A 25,063-nucleotide genomic window follows, 5' to 3' on the forward strand; every position below is an offset into this window, starting at 1 on the left:
AATAAAGAAAATGGAATTGTTCCTGTCAGAGAAGGATCATAGTGTCACAATTTAGGGTTAAATTTTACTCCTCCCCTTCAACCGCTAGTTCTTTGAAGGTACGCTTAAGGTTTTCAGATCCCAGCTGTCACTACTCTCAGGCACGGACCTACGTCTCTCCTGCTCCAAACCAGGAGTTTAGGCTTATAGTCTCTCTGCATCTCACTATGGTTTCCCCAACAGGTCTAAGAGGGTCCAGTACCTGTGGTTAAGCTCTCTCCAGGGGCTATAATGGTGCGCCCTAGTTACCAACCAGCCTTCTGCACAAAGCAAACTGCATTTATTCTAAGGGTAAAAGCATTAAAGGGAAACAAAAAAACCAATAAGAGAACATAATCACAAGTAGGCAAAAATCTTTCCAACCCTTCTGCAACTCTGTTCGACAGAAGGTCCTATCCATTTCCTGGATCAGAAAGAAGTCCTTAGTCAGTGTTAACCCAGTTTTTTACCCAAAAGTCCTTTATTTGTTTGATGGTCTCTGGAAATCCACTTTGAACAATGTGTGAGTCCCCAGGGCGTGGTACCTCTCTGGATGTGTGATTTGCCTTAATCGCCTCTAACTGTTTTTTGATTTCTGGAGAAACTGTGGTGACCCTCTCCCCTGGAGTTGCATGCAATCCTTAGCCTACAGTGAAACATAACTTAATTCAATATGGTTCCCAACTGCCACAGGTATGTCATGCAATGTAGATGAAGGTACCATGAACAAACCCCATAGCATTTTATAAGGAAAGGAATGATGGGGTGGAGTCCCATCAAAAGACCCCCTTATCTCCAATGTTTCAAAACATCACATTCAGAGACGCACAGTTCCTTAGAAGCAACCTCCTGAAGACTACCTCAGCAGCAATGACCGAGCATATCACATCAGTCAGGAAATACTGGGGTTAGTCAATCCTGGTATAACAGGTTAATGGTGGATTGTCTTCTAGTGCAGCAATCAAATTCTGAATGTGGATCAATTTCCAAAGTCCAGGCAACTCATATAAACCAAACCAAGTCTCTGAGTGTAAACTTGAACTTTCTTTGTGCAAAAGCCACATGAAGAGACTCAGTGCAGCTCAATATTAGCATTAACACTGAAATGCCATTTTCACTCACTGTTTGTTACTTGATAATGAAATAATTCATCCCTTAGTGCAATTAACATTTATAGAACCAAGTGTGATCTTAAAACAAAAGTCACTCTTTCAATATTTGCAAAACAGAACTGGTATTTATTTTAGAAGTGACAGGTTTTTCTTCTTCACAGGAAAAGCCTACTATTTTCACAGCTGAAGGCAATAATTTCAAACTGGCAAACATTTCCAAATGAGAAACTTTTGATCATCACTAAGCATCTTTGCTGTTTTTGTTTGTTTTCATTATAAACAGTCCTCTGAAAAGAAGGTCAGATACACACATATGTGGTATCTGTGTACATGATGGTGGGTAGTCAAAGTATTTAAGCACTTACAGAGGGCATCATTATCAATTTCACATATGCCACTCTGCAATGATTGTAGTATTGTGCTCTCCTCTTCCTAATACAGGAAGACAGAAATGTTACTACAAGTACTGTACTTGAGGTAGCAACATGAACATTGTAATGGTACCTACTGTATGGCAACAACCAGGTTGGAAAGAAGAGAACCTTATTGTAATATGAAAGTACCTAAAAGAGGATCACAAACATTTAAGTAAAGATCAGTGAGAACCCCAAAAATAATTAGGATAGCATGTGCACCCTTCTGGAAGTTATAAGTAGTTGTATAAAATAGTTTAGATTCTATTTACAGGCTTTTCTCTTCTCAGCACTATTCAGTGTTTTAAACCCTTTGTTCTTTGAGTTACTAGCAAAATCGAATTTAGCTGAGGTTTGACTATGATCACCCTTTAGTTTCTTACGGTTATCTGAATGAATTGATGGTTAACTGAATTAATGAATATAAAAAGGAGTTGAGATATTTGAAGAATGATTCCATTCAGTTAATCTATGTAAAGATCATCATCTCATTTTGACCAAAAGACATTTAAGTCCAACTATACTTGGACACCAGTGGATTTCTACCTGTGAGGTAAGGGGAAGTTCTATTTTACTTAAGGGGTACTGAGACACCAAGAAGCTAAGTGACTTCCCCAGCATCAAGTGGTAAAGTCTGTGGCAGAGCAGGGAATTGAATGTTGGTCCACAGAGTCCCAAGCTAGCACTCTAACCACTGGATTGGACCATACTTCCTCTTCCGGTAGGAATGATTTACCATGATTGCAAAAATGTTTGCTTGATGAATGAAAATACAGTTGACCTTATTTTTCTTCACCTTCAGCCTGATTCTGAAGTTGTAACACAGGCAAAGTTTCCATTAATGTCAGTGGGATATAAGAAAGTTATTTCTTCCTTTTTCTGACAGTTATGGGATGTACAATGTGTAACACTATATACCTAAAGGATACTGATAGGGAGAATTGTGATGTACCAAAAGTAGACAATGTAAATAATTTGATCAAATCCCCGCCACCAGATCTCAGTCTAAATGAAATAATTATAATACTATCACCCACAGAAAGGATTATCAAAAAGGCATTGGTTATACAAAGTAAAGCTTAACACACAAAATCAGAATTTCTATCCCAGGGGAAATTCCAATATTTGAATCTTTGTTTTTGTCTCAAGTTGGGATAAGAAGTTGAAATATTGAACTTTCACAGAACCTGAAGTTCTGGAGGAAAAAAAAAAACCCCACACCTTTGGATTTAGCAATACCAAAATATTTTGTTTCAAAGCAATTCAACATTAAACTGCATCTCCTCATGGTGCAGCATTGCCTCATGGTAGCAGCAGTTCAGGTACCTCATGCCCCCATTCTCCTCTGCTGGGCTGCCAGGTGAGACTACATCTCATAATGCAACTGCAACAACACAACTCAAATGATGCACTGCACCCAGGTCAGAGTGCAGAATGTTGCATCATGGCATTTGTAGTCTGGCCAGACAGACTGGTTCATATGAGAGAATAGGAGCATGAGGCACGTAGGCTACAACTCCCATGAAGCACCAGAGACGCACAAAATCTAATATTGAACTGACCCTAAACTGAACATTTAGGGACATCTCAACAAATTGAAATATTTTGTTGATTTTTACCAATATAAAATGAAAAAAAATTCAGGAAAATTGAAATTTTCCAACAGAAAAAGTCTTGATATTGCAGAAATTGTGTTCTCCATCCAAAAAGTCACTGATGAAAAATTCTTACCACGGTGAAATACAAAGATTATCCTTTACTGATAGTACAGAAGTATGTTTGAGGTGTCAAAGTCAGAGTACTACTTTAGCATTTGATTGTAGCAGCACTTACTCAAAGTTCTATTTAATTAAATTGACTACATTTGTAAGTGCTACTCAATATAAGTACAGGGTATAGAATTAGGGCCTTAATGTGCACCATTCGTACAAACGTTCAGTCAGCACACAAAACATAGCTAATCAAGTCATCATTTCATGCAGCCAGCTATCAGAGAAGACCCAACACAGTTCATGATTGGACTATATTGGAAAGAAAAACACACGTCTCATGGGACATGTAGGCAGGGAGCAATTTGAAATACAATACCAACATAGACTGCTGTACTGTGTGCACTAACAGAGGATTTCAGCCTTATGCTGCAAAACCATGCTAAGGGTATTTTATTTTTTGCATATTGTTATACAAAGCTGTATTACTGCAAATGATGAATTATACTCCTTTACGCAGTCAGCAGTGCACAGTCCAAAGTACTTTAAAGGCAGGCCTCTCTGGTAAAACATGAATATATTATCTTCTAGCTCAAGCCCATCAGGCCAGTGTGATTTAATGCCGCTCATTATGTAGAAAGGAAACAGCTTTAGCAAGAACAGAAATGCAGAATGCTCCAAAGCATACCTAGCATTACACTATGTAAATGAATACAAGGAAATAAATTGCAGATAGCTTATTGAAATAACTCCACCAATAATCCATTGTGCTCATCTCCTTGAACTCTCAAGAAATAGTTATTCATTTGGTTACATTGTTGACACCATGTTGGTTTTTTTCAGATCTTCATTACTGGGGGAACAGGGCCCTCTTCCTTCACTTACATCACTCAGTTGAGAAAAATATAGTCTTTATCTGCTCTGAGACCAAAAGCTTGTCTATACTGTTTTTGAATTATATACATATACAGGTTTAGTTAAATTGGTGCAACCCCTTAGCATTCCCAAAGTTATACCCGTAAAAAGGAATGCCTATGGTATAGTTATTTACTGAAGTTGATCCCTTCCCCTAGATGGTAGTCTTGCTCTTGTTCTCTCTTTCCCCCTCCCCACCTCCCACCACCCCCATCATTCCCTTGATGTTTCTCTCAAGTTAGGCTGATAAATGGCAGAAAGCAGATGTATACTGACTTGCTGTTCGGCTTTAACTGTGGAGTCCAGATACCAACGATCCTGTGCCATGAAAGCCTAGGTTCCCCCACTCCAGTGTGCAGTGAAGAGGAGAGCAAGTTCTTCCTCATTTCCCTGAAGAGCCCTCTGGATGCAGGGCAGAATGGCACATAAGCACACCTTAAAATTAGAAAGCCCGAAGTGCAATAGTGATCTATGCACTTTATTTCTCCAGGGAGCCATCCTTTAGACAAGCTTCCACAAGCTAGCCAGCAGGTCAGTAGCCAGAAGATTTATCCTACTTGCCATCAGTAGAGGGTTTCTGGCTACTGTTCTGGGCAGGGAGAGATGTCTCCCACTTCATCTCTGGAAGCTCTCTTGTTCAGCTTCCAAGCCCTCCAAGAGAGGCCCCATCCTCCCCAATCTCCTCTTCCCAAGCTCTGTAGAAGGACGGCTCCCTTCCCCATCTCCTACATCACTTACCTAATACTACATTCTACAGCACTTGCCCTCTCTGATTTTTAATTTGTAAACTAAGTAGGAGAGTGGATATGCTGATGGGTGCTTTAGCCACCCATTTCATGGCACAACAGAGTTCTATTTACCAGCACAAGAGCATCTCTTAGGAGTCAAGAGTACAGATACACTGCACCTTGCCCAGAGATATGCCTGTAGTCAGAGTATTATTCCAGAATATTTGCAGTTAGCAGTATTGACCAAAGTGAAAAAAAAAATAATGGGGCATTTCCAGCTTTTATCCCTAACCTGAAGTCCAGCCCAGTATGTCTTATGCACTTTTTAACAGCCAGTCGAAGGCTGTTAAGAACAAAGTGAGTAATTTTTCAAGATTCTTCAGAAAGGGCCAAGTTCTTTGTAGTAATCTAACCCTTATTTGGGCACTAGCATCAATGGGAGTTTTGCCTTGGTAAGGATTGATTTTAAGGGATTCTGAGGCCTTAAGAGCAGTACCCATTTTAGTTAAGACACTGACGTTGACAGGCAAAAAATGTAATGACCCTAGTTTTCTCTGTACTGTACCAAAGCCAAAATAAGCAATTCTGCAGATGTGGACAGGATCCCAAACGTTCTTACAAAAGGAGAGGTTCAGCTTTAAGTTCAGCTGTGCAAAACTGTGATGAAAATTGACAAACCTCGGCACAAAATATCTTTGCCTAGCTTTTTGCACAACAATAGATAATAAACTTACTTAAATGTAGTCCTTGAAGTACGCAAACAAATAGAATTTTGTCATAATGCAAGGTTTACTTGACAAGGATCCCTCCCCCTTAACTAGCCAGGAGGAAGAGGGAGTGGAAGTGCTTTTAGCAATGGAGGAAGTACTGCTGTCCCTCTATTTAACTCCCAAGCAACACAACACAATGAATTAGCATTCACAATGCCCTCACTGCACTGCAGTAATTTACACCCTACCACAAGCATGTGATATCACTCATGAAGTATTTTAAGTAGTTTAATATGTTGCATTGTGAAATAGAATGCAGCATCCTAGAGAAACTCATTCCACATTGTTGTGCATTTCAACTATAGCCATGAGATGACGGCAACTAAAGAAATAAATGATATAGTTAACAGTGAGAAGGAGCCCACTAGGTGGAGTTTTATAAAACATCATGACCGTGTTATGCTATTTTCCTCTGGAGGCGATGATTCCCATTGTCCGGTTAGAATTGTTGCAGTAGAAGCTTTTAATAAAACAATGCCACTTAATAAAATCATAATATTTTGTCCCGGAGAGTAAAGATACTTTATTAGTGGATAATTTCATGACCAAACAACAAAATTTTAAGAAAACATGGCTGTAATACTACTAATCATGTCTCATAGCTCAAACACACTGCTGTATATTTCAGGAAGCCAATTCTGCTCTGACATGATTTCCATCTTGCGAGGTTCTTTATTTAGTAAAAGGAGAAGGGAACTTATCTTCCTCTAACGCATCACTGTAGAAGCAAGGTATTAAATTTGCTAAGCCAATGGTTTAATCCAGTCTGGCAAATCCCATGTCTACATGGATTAGTTCTGAACTGGAAATTGGAGACAGTTACAATTGGTGAGTCAGTGCCAATGAGTCTGACACAAAATATCTGTGATGGCATAGGTGATTCGAGTTGTTGACAGGTAAAATTTGAATGCTAATGTTAGTTGAGAGATGAGTGTTGTTTATAAAGTCACATTCCCACTAACTCACATTTATCAGAAGTGACAAAGTACTGAACATCTTCAGTAGGGCATGCAGGAGCAGCATTAAAGGAACATTTACTCTCCAGAAACCTGATCAAGCTTAAGATTGACGAGTATGGGGGATTTGTTAATTATTGGTACAGCACAGATTTTTCCATTTATGCCTTTGTTAGAGTGAAATAGAATTCATGTCAAAACAAATACCTTCATGTGAGCACAAATGCAATATTAGCACTCGTAAGGTAACAATGTGGTAATTTTGAACATTCCTTGAAATGCTACTTTTTATATTATCACTCCACTCAAGTCAGTATTTGTTTTTCTACCATTATGACACGCCCCATGTCAATCTTCTCTAGTAAAATGACACAAATGATGGTGTCTATAAGGCCTCATTTTCCACTACAGTCAAGAAAGTGACTACCCCCTCCCACTATAACCTACAGCTTATGAGCCGTTCATGTAGAACATGCAATATAGTACAGCAGGAACAAGATTCAGCTCTAGTGTAAACAAATGAGTGCAATTTAATTTAGCATAAATGAAGGCTAGGGAAAATGCATCTGCTTAGAGCAGGACTGAATCTACGCTGCCCTCTATGAGTGTTACCATACACACTCTCGTTATAGTGTGTATGGTAACACCCATTGTTTCATGTTCTCTAGGTATATAAATCTCCCCACTGAATTTTCCACTGAATGCATCCGATGAAGTGAGCTGTAGCTCACGAAAGCTTATGCTCAAATAAATGTGTTAGTCTCTAAGGTGCCACAAGTACTCCTTTTCTTTTTGTGAATACAGACTAACACGGCTGCTACTCTGAAACCTGTCATCAATATAAAGTTACATTACCATAAGCCCTTTTGTTACAGACTGACAGTTTTCATCATATACAGAGGATCAAGTAGTAATATCTTGGTGCATGTATACACTGCACAGACAGTCCATGTTGCTGGCAACAAGTCTTTCAGGATCCATGTATGCAAAGAAAAGAAAGTAGGATAGCACATAGCAAGCACTGATACCAAGCTTTGAACTGCACAGTTCCTCTGATTTCTTTATAAACAAAGTGACGAACGCAAAAGATACCAAGATTGAGATTTTACCACAACTGACAGTTAAGTCTCCCGCCCCCCAAAGTCTTTTATGCACTTGTCAGAACTCGTGAACATGGGGAGCCCATGTTTTACAGCCCTCCACTCCTACCTTGAAGCTCATGAATTGATCACACAATGATCCCACTCATACATAATTCCATAGGGAACATTATAAATGCCTCTCCATCAGCTAGAGCAGTGGTTCTCAAACTATGGGGTGGGCTTCCCAAGAGAGGTGCAGGAATGTGTTGTGGGAGGCATGAGCTGTGTGCTTTAGAGCGCTGGCTGTCAGCCCTGGGTGACAGGGGCTCATACAGAAGGGCCATGCACACCTAGGAGTTGGGGATAAAGGGATAATCAGAGCCCTGCCACCCCAGGGCTGACAGCCAGAGCCCCACCACTCAGGTTCGGGCTTTCCTCCCCGCCCCCCCCCACCAATCCCTCACCAGGAGGTTGTCCCGGTTCAAGCTCTACCCCCCACCCAATCCCTCACCTGGAGGCAGTGGGGCTCCAGCTGTCAGCCTCAGGGTGGAAGCAGAAGCACAGAAGTGAGGGTGGCAATGGGCCAAAGTCTGCTGTGAAAATTTATATTGACAAACATGACTTTTCACATTGCCACCCTTACTTCTGTGCTACTACTGGTGTGCTGCTGCCTTCAGAGCTGGGCACCTGGCCAGCAGCCACTGCTCTCCGCTCTGCCTTCGGAGCCGGGTGATGGTACATGTACTTTTTTGGGGGTGTAAATGTCTGCAGACACAAAGAAGGGGCTCCATCAAACAAGTCTGAGAACCACTGAGATAGAGGGAGGGAAGCAGTCACTGTTCAGTAACAGAAAGTGCTTCTTCTCCCACACGGATCTAAGTGTTCTGCCAGCCTGGGGAAGGATAGATCAAAACAAGGGAATAATATTAGGTCTGATGTAATGCCAATGTAACGCCAGGTGGGCTAGGCAGTCCTTTTCCTTGTTAATTTAGCTTGTAATGGAAGGAATGTATGTCATCTTTTTGGAATTCTGCTGACAGAATTACAGTTGGTAGCCTCTTCCCGATAGATTTTCATGTAGACTAAAGAAATCATGGTGCGTTGGTTTGTTTATTTATGAGCAGGAGAGAAGAGAGAAAGCACTGTCAGACTAACTCTCTCCTTAAGCCACTTAATTCACACACTTTATTCATTATATCTCCACAATTTGTGATAAAAAGTAGATGCATCCACTTTTTCTTTACCCACTCCACACTTTCGAAGGCTTTATGATTACTCAACATATGTGCCAACGCTGAGCCTCAGGTCACTGGGAGCCCAACACATACACCCACGACAAGTTCTTCAGTGCACAAGCCACATGATCTTTTCAACATATTGATCCATTACTGCTTTGGGTTCCTGTTTCCAAGGATCACTTCCACGGATGGATGACTAGCCAGTTGTATGGAACACCAACCAGTCTCACAACCAGCAAAGGGATCCAATGGTGGAGCAAGGTAAGAAGCTGCAACTTGCAGACTTGAGAGAACTGTTACATTTCACCTTGGTCCTGCTTCTAAACAGCACAAAGAGGAATATCACTGTACTTGGAGTTTAAACTTTACATAGTTAAGCTTTTCTCCTTGGGAAGCAATACCATTCTTTAACGAGGACGTTTTTCCCACTTATCAAATAAGATCCTGCATACATCAGCTTCATTTTGATTTCTAGGAATTAACTAGCCTGCAGCCACTCCTTGTGCAGGATTTCTTGTGTCATAGGATTATACTGTACAAGTTAACTGATCTCACTGTGTTAATCTCTTTGGGGAATGGGTCCTCTTCAATTTGATTCCCTATGCTGCATCTGCAGTTTAACTACTGACCCTGACACACACACACACACACACACACACACACACACACCCCGGGTGGGGGAGGGGGGAAAGAGTGTCACACATGTTACAATGTGACCACACCCACAAATCTTTGGTACAGTATCAATAAAATGCAAAGTGCATATGGGAAAAACAGTATATAGTTTGCCTGGGATATCAGAAAGAAACATTGTTTTTCATGGTAGCACCATATCAGTTATAGAATTATGAAAAAAAAAATCACAGAATTCCTCTGGTGCAAAAGGCTATAATTACCCTCAGTAGCCAAAGAGTTATACACACATTAGTGACTTAAAAGAACATTGCTTATTGACCTTGTTATCGAAATATACTAAAGGGAGATTTTAAACCACTCATCTTTGATCAAATGGATGGCAAATACCCTTGAAATCAAATTAGTGTAGTGCATAAAACCATATTCAGGACCTCTGAATTTTGATTTCTATTAATTTGTTTATTTTACACTCCAAAATGTCAGAAATAGCAAAGTACTACTGTTTTTGGCTCTTCTGTCCTGAAATGAACAAACTGATTTTTTTGAAAAAAAATTTTTTTTTTAAACACAAGATTGCTCCCAGAAAGAGTGACTATTTAAGACTGTATAAAGTTATAAATCCTTGAAACTAAGGGTTTATAAATGAAACATTGGCATAAGCATAACTAAGGGGGCAAAAACAAAGTATTTAAATGCAAGTCACCGGCAGCATTTATTAGTTTTCAGTTACACATGTTTAAAAGTGTACTGTAATTCTGGATTAATAGATGGAGTATTAGATTAGATAGCCACTTTTTACATTATCACACCTCTCAGTCAGTATGTGTTTTTCTGCCATTCTGACATGCCCATCCATATCAATCTTCTTTGGAAAAATGGCACAAATAATGAAGTCTATACGGGCCTCATTTTCTACTACAGTCAAGAAAGACGATTTAAAGAGAATCCAGAATGATACATTTGAAAAACCCATGTCCTTATAGGTACATTAATTGCTTTTCAGTGGTCTCCTTATCCCTGCCCCCCCCCCACTGATAACCGCAGGCTAATTCCCGATTTAGGCATAAAGAACATGACATGATTGACAGTACTAATGGAGCTTTACTTTTTCTGCTGCTGAGGGGATTTATTTTGCCTTAAACTGATTCAAATATTTCAAAAACAAACTTTGATCATGTTAGGGAAATGCCAAACAGTTTCAGAAAAACCAGGAAGTCAAATCTAAATAATGTAACATCAAAAATTTGGTTTGGGTTTCATCCACACACAGGGGTATAAGACTACCCAAATTGAGTTCCTTCTATTTACATCTTTGGACCAGGGGAGGTGCCCTTATTAGGCAACATTTGGCCTAAAATTCCAAGATGTAATATTGGGTGCCCAGTCTGAGACAGCTTAAAAAGACCAGATTTTCAGAGAAATACTGAGCACCCACAATCCATAAACTGAGCCATTTTACAATGTTAAGTTGGAGATATAAAAACTGAGGCACCAAACTGAGGAATTTCTGAAAACTGAGGTCATTTATGTCTGAATATTCCAAAGAGAAAAGCTCATATTCAGGTTTCCCATATTCTAGTAATGGAGGGAGCTGGATGCTTGACAAAGTACTGTGCAGTCATCTTATGGAGTATAGAGATGGAGGGAAAGTTGGCTTCCACCCCTCCACCATTAGTCAAGCCTACTGGTTAATGAAGTGAGTGGCATGGGGGTTTAAAGCCACTCAACACACCCCTCCTGAGCAGAGAAAAATTGTAACATTTAAAAAAAAAAAAGGAATGAGAGAATATTTAGGTATAGAACAAGACTTCCTCAAGGTGTACAAGTATGCTTCAGATGCTTTCTTTTAGTTCCTCAGCTTTATCTAGACATTGTGCAATTCCGAACAAGAGCCTGAAGAGGTAAATTAGATACAAGGATTTAGTACAGAAGACATGCCTGTTTCATGATGAACAGGCAGGAGGTAAAAATTTTAAATGGTCAGAAAGATCAGAAAAATCCCATTTTTTTTTAAAGAGGATATTAATTCACCAAGTTTAAATGATTTCTTTAACTATCTACTGCATGTAATAAGTTTCCAGGGTTCCATAAAGCAAGGATCCACAATCCTTGGAGAGCAGGCTGTTGCTGATACTTAAATTCTCTTGTTAAATTTCTCTATTTAATAGCTAATCACATTTTTATAACAGGCATGAAGCGCTCTACAAGACCCTCGCTGAGCTGTTCCTCTAAATCAAAACCTTATTCCGTCGTTCTACTTGCTGGCAGTGGAGTAGGGTTACTTTTACCATTTATGGTTGTAAAACCCATCCAGCAATTTTTTTTTCCAGTTACAGTCTTTTCTTTCACCTACTCTTCCCTTCTCTGCCTTGCTCTAAGAAATAGATATTCCAGGCTCAGGCAAATGATGCCAGAATGCAGTGCTCTGATCTTTAAACCTTTCCTGTTCTTCCAGGGATCCCTTATAGCCTTATTAATACACCCAGCAGCAGGACAACTGATGGATTAACACAGTACGAGCTCTAGAGCAGTGGTTCTCAACCTTTTCAGGCTCTGGATCCATCTGTAAGCTTTGACGGTCTGTTGCAACCCAGAGACCCCCAGCACTGCCCTAGGCCTGATGCATCTGCCAATCCCCAGCTCCACGGCTGAGGTGAATGAGGGTGGGGGACTCAGAGCTAAGATGCTCCAGACAGATCTGAACAGCTGGGGAATGTCCCTAGTGGGAAGGGATGGTGAGCCAAAACACACCCCCAAAGCACACAAGTCCCCCCCCAGCGGCAAAGAGCATAGGGTGGGGAAATTTGGGGGCCTGGAGATGAAGTGGGGAGATCAAGGGATCAGGGAGCATGGTGAGGAAAGAGTTGGAGGTTTGGGGGCGGGGCTGGACAAGGATATGGAGGCAGAGAGGGGTGTGGATGGGGAAGAGAGCCTCCAGCTCCCGAAAGAGAGAGCCTCCACACATGCACACCTGGGAGGCAGAGGGTAAAGCAGTTGGGGGCAGAAGAGTCAGAGATGCAGTGGGGGAAGGGGCTGGACGGTGTGTATAGAAGATGGGGTTTTGCCCAGCTGCAGGGCAAAGGGATACACATTGGGAGGCTGGTACTTATAGAACGTGACACCAACAACTCCCTCCCGACTCCTGTCCCGTGGGACTGGCTGAACTCAGCTCCCCATTCTGGGCATCAGTGCTGCTCAGGTTTGGCCACACTGATGGAGGGGGCCAGCTAAGGCAAATTTTGAGAGCGTGAAGAAACTAGGGGCCTGGGGTTCAGCGCACCACCCATCCAAATCTGGCCTGGCTGACCTCCCATGATGGAGGAATGACTGGACCAAACCTGACTGGTGCTGTAGGATGTTGCAATGCCCAGAGCTGAGCCCAGCCAATCCTGCTACCCATTCTGGCAACCCAATTTTGAGTCATAACCCACAGGTTGAGAAACCTCTCTCTAGAATCCCACTTTGATTCTCAGCTGATTTATTAGGAGACACACAAGGTATGAACTAATAGCAATAGACTGCACAGTCTTAAGGGCAGAGCATGTCACTTACTGTGTTCTCTACGTATAGCACCTCATACAACAGGGCTCAGATCTCAGTTGGGGGCCCTAAGGCATTCTGCAATATAAATAATAAACATCCAGTGTACTGGATGGGTGAACAGGGAGAAAAACTATAAAAACCAAATGCATCCGATGAAGTGAGCTGTAGCTCATGAAAGCTTATGCTCAAATAAATGTTAGTCTCTAAGGTTCCACAAGTACACCTTTTCTTTTTATAAAAACTATAAACAGTTAAATCTACACTAGTATCGGACCTCCTCTGAAGAGAGAATACATTTTGGAATCAAAGAGTAAAGCTGTGAAAAACCCTTAAAATATGCTGTCCAATTCCAGGCACACTTTTATTAGACAGTATATTAGTAGAACTGGTTAGCTTCTGTTAGAATGGACTAAAACTTCACATATCTGGCTCATCGCTATTTTCTGTGCATGCTGCACATCCTTCCATAGGACTAGGAGATTGGTAGGACTGATACCCATCTACCTGTGCCTGCCCTCACATAATGCCAACATGATGTTAAGAGGATTCTTTGCTCAAAACTTGGGGAAGGGGAAAACTCCTTACCAGCCCCATATTCAACAATCTGATGAACCCCATGAAACATGTTACCAGACAGTGGTCACCATTTAGAGATGCAATCAAAGCAGTGGTAGGCAGACTTAACAGCTGGAAGGAAGTTTTGGGACAATGCAGGGAAGAGTGGGGTGAAAAGGAGGAGACCACCTCTCTTCCTCTAATCCCAACATCCATCCTATCATAGATATTTATATAGCCCCTATGACTGTAGTACTTGAGTGCCTCACAATCACGAATGTATCTATCTTCACCTCTGAGTTAGGAAAGCACTACGAGATTTATTGACAAAAAGCACTAGGTATTATTATTATTATTATTACCACCACCTCTGGCTTTTTTGTTTTTGTTTTTTTACAGATGGGCAAACTAATGGACTCACACCGGTAGTCTGTCGCAAAGCAGGGAACTGAGCCCAGGCTTCCCAAGTTCTAACCACTGGACCATCTTTCCTTTCAGGATGCCTCATGTCTGTTCTCCCCCACTCCTTCAAAAGTATCCCCACAGACTCCATCTTAGTCCCTGCACTGTCCCAGCATCTTCTCCCCCCATGTCCCATGCTGACACCAACCTCTCCATAGGGAAGAGCTACTAGCCTGTGTTGGACAGACAAAAAGATGGGAGATGAGATGATGCAGAGGCCGTGAAGGGACCAACATGCAACCAGAGCATTCTGTGGCCAAGGTAACCATTGCTAAAGAGCCAGAGACAGTGGAAAGGGAGAGCTGGACTGTGGTAAGTGGGGAATCCAATAATTTTTTTAAAAAAAGTTTAAATTGAAATTAAATTTAAAATACCAAGGAAGTTAAATACTCAAAAACTTCATTGTCAGAATTAAGTCTGCCCAGTGATGCTTTCTGGCCTTCCAGAATGTGGAGAGTGGCTCAACTTAAAAACTTCTGAAAACCAGGAATTGAAGAGTTAAGATACATGCTACCCTTCACAATGCAACCTTAGTTCTGCCCTCTTAGACCAATGCCCCAGCATGCCAAACATCACACATACTAGCACTCTGCCGTCAGAGACACCACAGAACCTGTTAGGAACACAACGCATGGGTTTTGCAGGATGACGTCTACCACCTTCTGTTTGTTAAAGCAAAGCTCAGGTTTAAGCTAGGTGTGGCAAACAGGAGCTACCTGTGCCTGGCCTATGCTCAGACACTGAGCCTACCTCACACAAGCCGCCCCGGACTTGCAAAATGTTACCAACCCTTCACCCTTGCACGGACGATTTCTTCTGAGACAAGGCCTTCACTTAACCCTCTATAACCCTGGAGATCAGTCATGTATGCTAGACTGCTGACAATCCCCATGGCAAGACACCCTTGTGCACCACTACAGACACAACCTATAAAACACTTCACTGAAATGAGGCATACTGATCCTTTGAAGTACATGTGCACATTTTGTCATATCATGGTAACAGCTCCGACAAGCAGCTCCCACTAATTCCTCTGCTCAATACAGCTACAGTTAACACAGTAAAGGCAGTTGGAGTACATGCAAATAAATGCTGGAATTCAAATCTGTAGAGCACAAAAGAAAGAATGGCACATTCTCTTAGAATTTCTTCGTATTTATTTATTATGCCACCTCCTTTTTACTAAAAACTGTTCCTAGTGGCAATTGCTAGCTCCAGAGGGCAGAGTTAATGTTGCATTGTGGGGGTGACAGGTACCTTAACTTTGTATTTCCTGGTTTTCCAAGGTTTAAGTTTAGCCACCCTCTTTGTTTTGTGATAGTAGAGGGTTCTTTAATTTAGCAGTCTTCTCCGCAGACAGCTACTTCTAGACTGTGATATATCTAATCTTTGTGAAATTAAACAAAAATTGAGATTCTTTAGATTCAGTGTAAGGCACATTTTCCAGACCTCAGATTATTCTTGTAGTTCTTTCCTAAGCCCTGTCCAATGTATCAACATCCTTTCTAGGATGTGAACACTAGAACTCAGAAAATGAAATTCCTGTCCCACAGGCATTCCCAACCCTTCAAAACTTTTTTTCATTCAGACTCAAAATGAAAAAGTCAAATTTCAAATTTTCTTGAACAGAAATTCAAAAAATAAAGTTATTCAGAAACATTAAAATGTTTCAATTGATATCAAAATAATAATTTAAATTTTAACATTATTGTATCATTCCTATTATAATGTAAAAAGGGAAAAGGAAACAAGAAAGTAAAAATAATTCAACACTATCATTGAAAATTTCATCTAATTTGACATGTTCTCATGAAACATTTAAATTTAGACAAAAATTGCTCTGTCAAAAAATTTTCAGCCTGCTCTCAACTGGACACAATATTCCAGTAGTCTTCCTTACGCAATATACAGTATTAATGCCACTTCCCCCACTTGTATTTTTCCACTCCCATATAATCCCATATATAAACAAACATGACAGATTTGCCACTGAACATCTCCTGCTAACTATCTTGTACACAAATCACTACAATTGCTGTGCCCTCTTGCCAAGGAAAGAGACTAGGATGTTATCCATTAAATCATGGACTGAGGGGGTCCTGTTGCCTAAAAAAAGTACTTCTCATTTTCCAATGCAAGACTGAAACATTGCAATCCATCTATTCACATTTAACATAATTAGTTACAGATAAATGTCTTCAAGAGCTGTGAAAGGAGGGAGTGGGGGAGAAGAACCTTGGCATAACCCCTACTCCCAACAGGGAACAAGCAAAAAGGCAGGCTGCTTGTTCACCAAAGTCATGGGCCAGCTTATGATGTCAGTGACACCAGTGTAAATCTAGAGTAACTCTACTGAAGTCAATGGAGTTACCCTGCATTTACACAAGCACACCTGGGAACAAAATCTGGCTCATTAAGTTGCTTCAAGTATTCTTGGCCAACATATGTCTTATTACAGTAGCTGAAAGATTTGAAGAAAGTTCTACTTGGATACTGTTCTTCTGAGTAAAAAGCAAAAGATCAGATTCAAATCCTAATGTCGACAAGCCCAGGGTCAACAATATATTCTTCTGCTATGTAATGAGTTGTCAGATCTCAGCTATATTGCTGTCCCATTTTCTCCTGGGAGAAAGGAGAAATTGGTTAATCAGGTTGCTTCCAAAACAGCCTTCAGAAGTAGATACATCTGCTAGGCTCATCGGTCACTATTTGGCCTGAGTAGAGCAGACAGATAAGAGCCAACTACAGTTGATTCTTTCTTCCCTCATCCACCAAAGTCAAAACAAATTGGATCTTTCAGGCATGGTTTACCGTGAAAACAACTGAAATGGAAGTAGAAAAAAAAAACAAGGAAGTGAGGATCAGTTCAGCTGCTACCCAATATAGGAACACTTTCAAAAACTGCCAAGTTTTTTGAGCATCCAAGTTTCTACATCTACATTTTTAGTCACAGAATGTACACTTGTCAGGGACCTAACTCCAGCTATGAATCCACAAATTTTCATTTATAAATCAGCTTTTACATAATTGAAATATGATAGACATGGAAACTCAAGTGGCCAAAATCTAGGGTGTAGAACCACAGATACCAAAAAAATCAGATGTGGAAAAAGGATCCTGAAATTTTAGAACTAGATCAAAGCCCTTCTGAAAATTTGACTATTATGTTTCCTTTGAATGGATCATGTCCACCTTATTTTCAGATTGGGAAACAAGGCACAGAGAGATTAAATTATTTGTAGAAGGTCATTGAGGAAGTTGGTAGGAAATGGAACCCAGCTCCATGAGCCTCAGCCTAACAACAATCACAAAATCTTTCTTCTATTCCCATGAGAAAGGGATCAAGGATTAGGAAGGATCTTGTATATGTCTGTATCTTCTTCCTCTTTGTCCCCTTCAATTGGGATTGGTGGCTCTTGTTAGTCTCCAAGCATTCTTGTCAAGTGTGTCTTTCAAGCCAACACCAACCTTCATATCCTCCTTCAGCACCTTGAACCACCTTTTTTCTAGGTCTTCCTCATGATCTTAGTTCCGTGACTACTAGCTCTTGTTCTCTCTGACCAACATATCCCACCACTTGTCACTTCAAATGACCCAGCCATCTCAGTCAATACTCCCTCAGCTGTTCTTTGATAGGGGGCTACCTGAAACAAGGCTACATAATGAAACTGAATGAGCCAATCTGCTTTCTGACCCAGTGCCTTACCCAGCATTCCTGGAGCACTCTTATTTCAGCAGAGTGAAGTGCTAATTATTCGCTCTTCCTCACTGGCCAGCAATCTGACACACACATCATAGTTGGCCTAATCATGATCTTTTACACTTTCCTCTTCTGTTTACTTGGCATATTCTTATTGCAGAGGATTTTGGTCAAAACCCTCCCTTTACACCAAGCACTCTTCATGCAGCTCCTAATATCCATATCCCCATTCCCATCATGGCTCAACACTGAACTGAAGTATTTATATCGTTGCACAGACTAACTCTATACATTAGAGTTTCACTGGCTTTTCATTGTCCCTCTCAACGAAACATCACATGAATTCTGTCTTTTGTCAGCTTATATGCAAGCCATGTTCTTTAATGCAGAAGTCTATAGCTATAGGCCACTTTCCAATTCATATTTATCATCTTCACAGCACAACAGGATGTCATCAGCAAAAAGCAAGCTCCATGGAGCCTCTCACTTGGAGCCTCTCATGGAGCTGTAAACAGGGGAATTTGAGTGGGAGTTCTGTTGGAGGAGAAGGTAGTTGTACTTGGTTTTGTATTTTTAGTGTGTGTGTGTGTGTGTGTACAGGGGCTTTGTGCTGGGAGAGCAGCTGAGCCCTGCTTAGGGTGTGGGGCTTCTGACTAGAGGTCCTATAAAAGGTAGCCAGCCAGTCAGGCAGTGGCACAGACAGCTGCAGCGGTGCAGGAGCTAGCAAACAGAGCTCTAAACAGGGGAGTTTGAGTGGGAGTTTGAAAGGGGAGTTTGTATTGTGGTGCTTGTTTAGGGTTTGCTTTTGCTGGGGGGGGTGGTCTTTTTGGTGTGACTTGTGTTTCCCAGATTAACAGGACTTAGGTGGAAAGGCAGATGACAGATACGGAGGCAGCTGTGGAAGTGACTCCTGTAGTGAAAGACACTTTGAGGATGACTGGATGTGGAAGCTGTGGTATGTACATGATCCTGGGAGGGGGGACCTGGTAAGAGTCTTTTCTGCATGAAATGCCGTCTGATAGAGCTGATGGAGGAAAAGATCCGAGGTTTGGAGATGCAGGTGGAAAGTCTCGTTGAGTTTAGGAAGGGGTTTGAGCAGATGATAGAGCAAAGATATGAGGTATCTGAAGGGAAAAGCTCAGACTCACGGATGGAAGCAGGGCTGGGGAATTTTGAGGGTAGACTGGGTGAGGAAAGTGGTCAGTGGAAGCATGTGACTAAAAGAACCAGGCAGAGAAAAAGACGGGCTAGTGAAGGAGAAATAGAGCTTAGGAACAGGTTTGCAGAGTTGGAAAATGAAGAAGGGGCTCAGCAGGTACTTGTTGAAGGTGGAAGGGTAAGGAAGAAGAGAAGAGAGGCTAGTCCTATAGGAAAAGGGGAAGAGTCAAGGGAGACTACACCAAATATGAGCCCCAGGAGGATACAGGATGGGTTGAAGAGGATTATAAGGGAAAATAGGAACGGAAAGAACTTGCAGCCAGAGGGAACAGGGGAGAGACTGGAGAATAGCACTGTCACCAGGAAAAGGCAGGTCTATGTGATAGGGGACTCTTTATTGAGAAGAATAGACAGGCCTGTAACTAGAGCTGATCCAGAGAATAGAAGGGTGTGCTGTCTTCCGGGTGCTAAGATATGGGATGTAGACCTGAGGTTGAAAAGGATCCTAAAGGGAGCGGGAAAGAATCCCCTAATTATCCTTCAGGTGGGAACAAATGATACGCCTAGATTCTCGCTGGAAATTATTAAGGGAGACTATGCTAGGCTGGGGAAGACGCTTAAGGAAATTGAGGCTCAGGTGATGTTTAGCGGGATCCTTCCTGTTCCTAGAGAAGGGCAACAAAGGTCTGACAAGATTATGACTGTCAACAGATGGCTTAGGCAGTGGTGCTATAAGGAGGGCTTTGGGATGTATGGCCACTGGGAGGCATTCACGGACAGAGGACAGTTCTCTCGGGATGGACTTCATCTGAGTAGGGAAGGAAATAGACTTCTAGGATCAAGGCTGGCACAACTGATAAAGAGAGCTTTAAACTAGGAATTTGGGGGAGATGGTTGAGAGATGTCCAGGTAATCTCCACGCCAGATATTAGCATTGAGAGGGAAGAAGATGAAGTAAGAAAGGATACAGCCGTGGGTAGGAGAATGTATATAAGGAGCGAGGGCGGTGTGCATACTAGTCTAATAGGTTATACTGCCTGTAGAATGACTGTGCCTAATAGGGTACAAAATGTGAGTGAGGCCAAACAGCAAAAATTAAGATGTTTGTACGCCAATGCGAGGAGCCTAGGTAACAAAATGGAGGAACTAGAGCTACTGGTGCAGGAAGTGAAACCAGATATTATAGGAATAACAGAAACATGGTGGAATAGTAGTCATGACTGGACTACAGGTATTGAAGGGTATGTGCTGTTTAGGAAAGACAGAAACAAAGGTAAAGGTGGTGGAGTAGCATTGTATATCAATGATGAGGTAGAATGTAAAGAAATAAGAAGCGATGCAATGGATAAGACAGAGTCCGTCTGGGCAAAAATTACATTGGGGAAGATAACTAGTAAAGCCTCTCCTACGATAGTGCTTGGGGTGTGCCATAGACCTCCGGGATCTAATTTGGATATGGATAGAGCCTTTTCAATGTTTTTAATAAAGTAAATACTAATGGGAACTGCGTGATTATGGGAGACTAACTTCCCAGATATGGACTGGAGGACCAGTGCTAGTAATAATAATAGGGCTCAGATTTTCCTAGATGCGATAGCTGATGGATTCCTTCATCAAGTAGTTGCTGAACCGACTACAGGGGAAGCCATTTTAGATTTAATTTTGGTGAGTAAGGAGGACCTCATAGAAGAAATGCTTGTAGGGGACAATCTTGGCTCAAGTGATCATGAGCTAATTCAGTTCAAACTAAATGGAAGGATTAACAAAAATAAATCTGCAACTAGAGTTTTTGATTTCAAAAGGGCTGACTTTCAAAAATTAAGGAAATTAGTTAGGGAAGTGGATTGGACTGAAGAACTTATGGATCTAAAGGTAGAGGAGGCCTGGGATTACTTTAAATCAAAGCTGCAGAAGCTATCGGAAGCCTGTATCCCAAGAAAGGGGAAAAAATTCATAGGAAGGAGTTGTAGACCAAGCTGGATGAGCAAGCATCTTAGAGAGGTGATTAAGAAGAAGCAGAAAGCATACAGGGAGTGGAAGATGGGAGAGATCAGCAAGGAAAGCTACCTAATAGAGGTCAGAACATGTAGGGATAAAGTGAGACAGGCTAAAAGTCGAGTAGAGTTGGACCTTGCAAAGGGAATTAAAACCAATAGTAAAAGGTTCTATAGCCATATAAATAAGAAGAAAACTAAGAAAGAAGAAGTGGGGCCGCTAAACACTGAGGATGGAGTGGAGGTTAAAGATAATCTAGGCATGGCCCAATATCTAAACAAATACTTTGCCTCAGTCTTTAATAAGGCTAAAGAGGATCTTGGGGATAATGGTAGCATGACAAATGGGAATGAGGATATGGAGGTAGATATTCCACATCTGAGGTAGAAGCGAAACTCCAACAGCTTAATGGGACTAAATCGGGGGACCCAGATAATCTTCATCCAAGAATATTAAAGGAATTGGCACCTGAAATTGCAAGCCCATTAGTAAGAATTTTTAATGAATCTGTAAACTCAGGAGTAGCACTGAATGATTGGAGAATTGCTAATATAGTTCCTATTTTTAAGAAAGGAAAAAAAAGTGATCCGGGTAACTACAGGTCAGTTTGTTTGACATCTGTAGTATGCAAGGTTCTGGAAAAAATTTTGAAGGAGAAATTAGTTAAGGACATTGAAGTCAATGGTAAATGGGACAAAATACAACATGGTTTTACAAAAGGTAGATCGTGCCAAACCAACCTAATCTCCTTTTTTGGAAAAGTAACAGATTTTTTAGATAAAGGAAATGCAGTGGATCTAATTTACCTAGATTTCAGTAAGGCATTTGATACCATGCCACATGGGGAATTAGTCAAATTGGAGAAGATGGGGATCAATATGAACATCAAAAGGTGGATAAGGAATTTGTTAAAGGGGAGACTGCAACGGGTCCTACTGAAAGGCGAACTGTCAGGTTGGAGGGAGGTTACCAGTGGAGTTCCTCAGGGATCGGTTTTGGGACCAATCTTATTTAATCTTTTTATTACTGACCTTGGCACAAAAAGTGGGAGTGTGCTAATAAAGTTTGCAGATGATACAAAGCTGGGAGGTATTATCAATTCAGAGAAGGATCGGGATATTATACAGGAGGATCTGGATGACCTTGTAAACTGGAGTAATAGTAATAGGATGAAATTTAATAGTGAGAAGTGTAAGGTTATGCATTTAGGGATTCATAACAAGAATTTTAGTTATAAATTGGGGACACATCAATTAGAAGTAACGGAAGAGGAGAAGGACCTTGGAGTGTTGGTTGATCATAGGATGACTATGAGCTGCCAATGTGATATGGCTGTGAAAAAAGCTAATGCGGTTTTGGGATGCATCAGGAGAGGCATTTCCAGTAGGGATAAGGAGGTTTTAGTACCGTTATACAAGGCAGTGGTGAGACCTCACCTACAATACTGTGTGCAGTTCTGGTCTCCCATGTCTAAAAAGGATGAATTCAAACTGGAGCAGGTTCAGAGAAGGGCTACTAGGATGATCCGAGGAATGGAAAACTTGTCTTATGAAAGGAGACTTAAGGAGCTTGGCTTGTTTAGCCTAACTAAAAGAAGGTTGAGGGGAGATATGATTGCTCTCTATAAATATATCAGAGGGATAAATACAGGAGAGGGAGAGGAATTATTTCAGCTCAGCACCAGTGTGGACACAAGAACAAATGGGTATAAACTGGCCACCAGGAAGTTTAGACTTGAAATCAGACGAAGGTTTCTAACCCTCAGAGGAGTGAAGTTTTGGAACAGCCTTCCAAGGGAAGCAGTGGGGGAAAAAGATCTATCCGGTTTTAAGATTCTACTCGGTAAGTTTATGGAGGAGATGGTATGATGGGATAATGGGATTTTGGTAAGTAACTGATCTTTAAATATTCAGAGTAAATAGGACTAATCCCCTGAGATGGGATATTAGATGGATGGGATCTGAGTTACTACAGAAAATTCTTTCCTGGGTATCTGGCTGGTGAATCTTGCCCATATGCTCAGGGTTTAGCTGATCGCCATATTTGGGGTCGGGAAGGAATTTTCCTCCAGCGCAGATTGGAGAGGCCCTGGAGGTTTTTTGCCTTCCTCTGTAGCATGGGTGACTTGAGGGAGGCTTCTCTGCTCCTTGAAGTCTTTAAACCATGATTTAAGGACTTCAATAGCTCAGACATAGGTGAGATTTTTTGTAGGAGTGAGTGGGTGAGGTTCTGTGGCCTGCGCTGTGCAGGAGGTCGGACTAGATGATCAGAATGGTCCCTTCTGACCTTAGTATCTATCAATCTATGAATCACTTAGTTTCTTGTGTCAGGGTGTCTATTACAATCACAAATAGCAATGGGCTTATGGCTGTTTCTTGATGGAGTGCTACTCTCACAGTGAATGATTCACTGTAGCTGCAGCTGCTTTTCACTACAGCTGTGCCACTCTCATATACGTGCATTAATGTCTGAACATGTGTCTCTGGCAAAATGCACAACAAGTACAACCATAACAATTTTCGAAGAACTCTGTCATAAACCTTCTCTAGATCCACAAACACTAAAGTGCAAATCCTTGCATTTCCCCCTGTACTTCAGGCTGGAAACATTGCATCCACTGTTGACCTTCTTGATATAAACTGGCACTGGTTACAGGATGCTCCAGCTCCTCCTGAAGTCTCTTCTCAATAATTCCTTCCAGCGATTTCTTCATGACTCATTAAGTTGACAGGCTGATACTTGCTATATTCTTGCACATCTTTACATTTGAAAATGGGGACCAATGTTATCTTCCTCCTCATAGGGCATTGTTTCCAGTACAGAGACTAAACTGAAAAAGTTCACCACCACCATTCCATCATGGACTAATTTCTTTAAATGCCTGAATTGGTATCCTGTCTGGTCCCACTACCCTCCCCTATTTCATCATCTTGAGTGATGCCTGAGTCTCCCCCATGGTGGTAGGCCTTCTGAGGTTGTTGCTTGCACATGCTTCCCTCAATGGTTTCTTTGCATTCCCTTTCATTAAGCAGTTTCTCATAAAAACAATGCCATCTCCTAATGATTTCACCGTCTTCCACCAGTACTCTTGTTTACATCTTTGAAACACTGCAGAGCTCCCAAGTCCTCTGGGCTGCTTTGCCTAATCCTGACTAAAGTACTGGTTTAGAGGGGCAGTGAAGGCAGCTAAAATAAAATATATAATAAATGGAAGAAAGGGGAAGTTGATAGTAAAGAATATAAATCAGAAGCTGGGAATTATGGAAAATGGATAAGGGAAGCAAAGGGACACATGGAAGAATCTATGCCAAGTGACTTAAAGACAATAAGGAATCCTGAGCATGGTATTGGTCTATTAACAAACAGACATTGAAGAATCATCATTAACGCAGAAAAAGCCAAAGTGTTCAGTAAATATTTCTGTTCTTTATTTGGGAAAAAGATGTAGTCATATCATACGATAACATTCTTTCCATTCCTCTAGTTAAACAGCAGCTACCAAAGTTAGAAATTTTTAAAATCACCAGTTCCAGATAACTTGCATCCAAGAGTTTTTAAATAGCTGGCTGAGGAGCTCATTAGACTATTAATGTTGATTTTCAATAAGTCGTGGAGTACTGGAGAAATTCTTGAAGACTAAAAGAAGGTAATGTTATTCCAATATTTAAAAACAGGATGATCCACGGAGTTACAGGTCTCTAAGTCTGACATCAATCCCTGGCAAGGTAATAGAGCAGCAGATATGGGAACTCATGTAATAAAGAATTAAAGGAGGGTATTGTAATTAATGCCAACCAACATGGATTTATGGAAAACAGAGTGTCAAATTAACTTGGTATAATTTTTTTTATGAGATTACAAGTTTGGTTGATAAAAGTAACAGCATTGATGTAATAGACTTCTCTAAGGCGTTTGACTAGGTACCACGTGACACTGATTAAAAAACTAGAACGATATAAAATTAACGTGGCATACATTAAATGGATTAAAAACTTTCTAATAGATAGGTCTCACAATGTAATTGTAAATGGGGAATCAAACAGATACATTTCTAGTGGGGTTGGCTCTTGGTC

The 25,063-nt window shown here is 41.1% G+C and overlaps 1 protein-coding gene across 4 annotated transcripts in view; it reads right to left on the reverse strand.

Annotated features, from left to right (window-relative positions):
- The window catches only part of FBXL7 (F-box and leucine rich repeat protein 7), a 340,227-nt gene that overhangs the window by 171,578 nt on the left and 143,586 nt on the right, over window positions 1-25,063 (reverse strand). The window lies entirely within an intron of this gene.

The sequence above is a fragment of the Dermochelys coriacea genome, chromosome 2 (assembly GCF_009764565.3).
Source record: "Dermochelys coriacea isolate rDerCor1 chromosome 2, rDerCor1.pri.v4, whole genome shotgun sequence".
NCBI lineage: Eukaryota > Metazoa > Chordata > Testudines > Dermochelyidae > Dermochelys > Dermochelys coriacea.